The sequence below is a fragment of the Olea europaea genome, unplaced genomic scaffold, assembly GCF_002742605.1.
Source record: "Olea europaea var. sylvestris unplaced genomic scaffold, O_europaea_v1 scaffold3453, whole genome shotgun sequence".
NCBI classification, from domain to species: Eukaryota; Viridiplantae; Streptophyta; class Magnoliopsida; order Lamiales; family Oleaceae; genus Olea; species Olea europaea.
The window spans coordinates 28,346-33,349 of NW_019253602.1; positions in this window are offsets into that span (position 1 = coordinate 28,346).

Here is a 5,004-nt window from a genome sequence, read left to right on the forward strand (position 1 = left end):
TGGTGATGCAACATAGTATGTAGAAGGCAATAGTGATGAAGGTTATGGTGGTGACAACTGACAATAAACCCTTGTTAGAACCCCATTTGATCAAAAAATCATTTTTTAAAAAACTCATTTTTAATCACACATTTTCCAATAAATTAATTTTACACGTAAAATAAAATAAAAAATCTTATTTTTTCACCTCTCAATCTCCAAAGAAAACTATTCCAAAATATATTTTCCCCCAATATGGAGCTTATACAAGAGCTAAATATTATAATGTGTGGCAAGTGGTGGTGACGTAACAATGAATGTTACGACTTACGAGTGGTTGGTTCTATGATGATGGTGGTGTAACACTAAATGTGACAAGTGGCAATGGTGCGATGACGAGTTTTACGTTGAAGAATATGTGACACAACGTAAACATGCTGAATCACAAAAGCGATGAAGGCAATTGCTGTGGAAGCAAGATAGTGAAAATTGTGTAACATAATTTTATAAATTGTAATTCATTGTGTTATAAAATTTATTATAAGAAAATAAAATAAGATAATAATAAAAATAATATTTTCAGAATAAAAATGTTTGAAAGTAAATATAGAATTAGTATATTTGTGAATTGTTGTCATCAACTCAAGCAACACAAATTCACCCATGTTGACGAGCATGGCATTATTGGTGGCCAATGAATTTTGCTACAGTAACATGGCCTGGTAGGGGGCCACCATGAACAAGGCTTACATGGCTCTAGCCGTTTAGCAAAATTCGTGTCCAATTGAAAAAAGTCACACTAAGACTCCATTTGGTATGACTTTTTTTTTTTATTGAATTTTTTTGAAAGAGATTATCTTGATTTTTGTTTAGAAACTAACCTCACAACACCTTCCTCCTTCAAGCCAATTGATCCAAAAACTACGTTTTAATCTTAAAATTTCTTTTAACTTTTCAATATTCATGTCAAACGACTAATTCACCTTTATCACTATCACTACTATCTTAAAAGAGCGAATCATCTGAGTATTGTTCATTCAAGACGTATTTTCCTTTCCTATCTTACCCTTAAATGAACTATTCAATAAAGAGGCCAACTGTGGAAAAAAGGGTAGTATGGATATTTTCGTCATCTTTTCCATTTTTGGTCTTTGTGTGAGAGAGTTTTCAGTCGAAATTTTTGACCGACCTCTCTCACCGGTGGGTCCCAAGTGACTTAAAGAGTGTATACGTAGTTTAAACACTTGTTCCATGACACATACAAGAGAAGATAGAGCAAACATATAGCCAAATAGTCCCAAAAGGTGGGCTCAAAAGTTGAAAAAAAATTATATAAAAGGATGGAGAGTCGTACTCCGTAACACGTACAAGAGAAGGTAGAGCAAATATGTAGTCAAATAGTCAAAAAAGGTGAGCTCAGAAATTACTAATTTTTTTATTTTTTATTTTATTATAATTTTTTTTATCTTAAAAGAGGGAATCAATCGTTTACTATTCATTCAGGACGTAGTTTGATGTTTCCATCTTACCTTCAACTTCCTTGCACAGTAAATGTTACACTAAGGGTCTAATAACCTTTTTGAATTTAGACAAAATCTCTCATGACAAAAAGTCAAAAATTATGTGCTAGGTAAAGGGTTTGATTCCTTCTCTTTCCAAAAGAAAACAAAACTCTCCCATACCTAATTTTATCCTTGTATATCCCATAATCACCACTTCACTCTGAAATCACTACTAATGGTTTTCCTACGCATGTGTGGTGTTGCTATTTTATCTAATTTGAATTTTTACGTCCAAAAAAAGTTGACGTCATATCGCATAATATTTTTTTAAGAAAATGATGTAAATTATATTGAAAAAATTGTCCCAAAAAATAATAAACATTAATAAAATAATTGATTTTTTTTTAAGAAGAGCCAATCCTGGTACTGTTCATTCGAGACGTATTTTCTTTTTCCATCTTACCCTTAAATGGACTGTTTAATAAAGAGGACAACTGTGGAAAAAAAGGACAATATGGATATTTCCGTATCTTTTCCATTTTTGGTCTCTGTGTGGGAGAGTTTTTAGCCGAAATTTTTGACCGACCTCTCTCACCGATGGGTCCCAAGCGACTGAAAGAGGGTATACGTATTTTAAACACTTGCTTCGTGACACGTACAAGAGAAGATAGAGCAAACATGTAGTCAAATAGTCCCAAAATGTGGGCTCAAAAGGATTGAGAGACGTATTTCGTAACACGTACAAGAGAAGGTAGAGCAAATATGTAGTCAAATAGTCAAAAAAGGTGGGCTCAAAGGTTACTAATTTTTTCATTCTTATTTTAGGATAATGGGCACAAAACGTCCCTACCTTTCATATCTATTGTGGAAAACGTCCTACATTTCGTTTTTTGGTATTTTTGCCCCTATTTTCACCTTTCTTGGCGCTGGACGTCATTTTCACCAATTTTGAACAATTTTACCCTCCATTCAAATAAAACAAAAAGAAAAGAAAGGAAATAACAAATAACTAATTGCAACCGCAGCCCCCAATTTTTAAACAATTACAAATTAGCTACAAATATATACAAAATTTTCAACATAGGTGCCAACAACCATGGACCCAATTTCTGGCACCAAGGTCACTGGATTTTAACACCACCACCATCTCCTTATCAACCCTAACATCTTCACGCAAATTCTAGCCCCAAATCCCAGCAAAATCGAGCCAAATTTTGTCCAAAAAGGCCTCTCACGCACGATATTATTGCAAATTCGACCAAATTCATGAATGCCGTGTTCCATACAACCTATAGGTTGCTCAAACTCACCAAGACGCATCCATACACGTTCCAATTACAGCAAACAATCCAGAAAATTGAGATCTACAACCAATTTTCAAGTCAGGGAACTCGCGACCGACAAAGCCATTTTCCAGCGATGGTGGTAGGACCCATGATTGCCGGCCACCACCACAGGACAATACTCATCATGGCGCATCTACTGAGCATGTGGGTCTTCCCCAATTTGGCTTTGAAATGGCTATTCGTCTAGAAATATTGAACACACATAGAAATCGATCTAATCCCCTTTCAATTAGCATCCCTCCACGACTCCAATCTACAAATCGCATCAATCAGCATGCAATTGAAGGTCAAACGATGCTGTATATGAATTTAATTGCTTCAATTCAACAGTCGAATGCAACAATTTTGGATTTGACCTTACAGAAAGTGCGATCGCGCGAAAAGGATAATTCTCCATCAATTCGTGAGTCTAATGTTCCCAATATATGAATCAACCTGGGAAAACTCAAATTCAAGTCCAAAAAACACTGGGTGATCTTTCAATTTTAGAAATTAGAGCATTCGTTTGTCAAATTTTGGAGTCAAATGGTGTTCTTTACACACTTGAAGAAGAAGGAACAAAAACTGGATGCCCATTGTAATTTTTAAAAAATTGGGGGCTGTGGTTGCAATTAGTTATTTATTGTTTCCTTTCTTTTCTTTTTGTTTTATTTGAATGGAGGGTAAAATTGGTAAAAAGGACGTTCAGTGCCAATAAATGTAGAAATAGGGGCAAAAATGTCAAAAAATGAAAGGTAGAAACGTTTTCCACAATAAACATGAAAGGTATGGACGTTTTGTGCCAATTACCCTTTATTTTATTTTATTATTATTATTATTATTTTTTCACTACTACCTTAAAAAAGTGAATCATCCAAGTATTGTTCATTTGGGACGTATTTTCCTTTTCCATCTTACTCTTAAATGGACTGTTTAATAAAAAGGCCAACTATGGAAAAAATGGCAATATGGATATTTCTATCATCTTTTTCATTTTTGGCATCTGTGTGGGAGAGCTTTCAGCCGAAATTTTTGACGACCCCTCTCACCAGTGGGTCCAAAGTGACTGAAAGAGAGTATACGTACTTTAAATACTTGCTCCGTGACACGTACAAAAGAAGATAGGGCAAATATGTAGTCAAATAGTAAAAAAAAGTGGACTCAAAAGTTACTAATTTTTTTATCAAATACAAACTTATCACCTGTTTGGCTCCAATTTTTTCAAATTAAAATGGATGAAATAGTTTTTTTTTTTTAATGAGTGGTTGAAAAATAAAGAAAAATTTTTCAATTTACGTGTAACATATATTATTTTATGAAAGATGATGTGATTGAAAATACGAAAGAGAAAAATGAAATTTAATTTAATGGAGGCCAAACGAGGACTTATTTATCGAATAAAAAAATTGAATGTATACTGAACTGATTTAATACTGCAGTTACTTTATCTGTGTGTGGTAAGAAAGCCATCTTTGAATACTGTAGCAATTTTATGATAAGAAAACCAACAACACACAAGCATTTGGCCTTTTTTGGTCTTGACGTGGGCCCCATTTATTTATGCTGTTTTGTCTGATTTGAATTTTTATGTCCAAAAAAAATAGTTGACGTCATACCACATAATATTTTTTTATAAAAATTGTCGCGAAAAAATAATAAATAATTGATTTTTTTTTTAAAGAAGAAAGATAAGTTGTACGCATTTTTTAACACACACATTTGATGTACTTTTAACTATTTTCTATATTCATTTATATCATTCAATATGTTTATGACATAGTTCTCGAAATGAATTTTGAGAGAATATAGAAGATTTATGCATTCGACTACCATACAATCATCGATGAATTTATAAAGTTAGCTTGTTATTGAAATTCTTAATTTTTGAAATGGTGTCTCTTTTGACATTAAAAAAATTTAAAAGTTTATTAGAAAATTTTTTAAATGACGTCAAAAATTATTTTAGCGAAAAAATAATAAGCATTAATAAAATAATTGATTTTTTTAAGAAAAAAGAAGAGTTATATGTAATTTTTAACACACACGTTTGATGTACGTTTAACTATTTTCGATATTTATTTAGATTATTCGATATATTTATGATATAGTTCTCAAAATGAGTTTCGAAATAATATAAAATATTTATGGTAGATTTTTATATATAAAAAAAAAACTAAATAAATCACCTAATTAAAAAA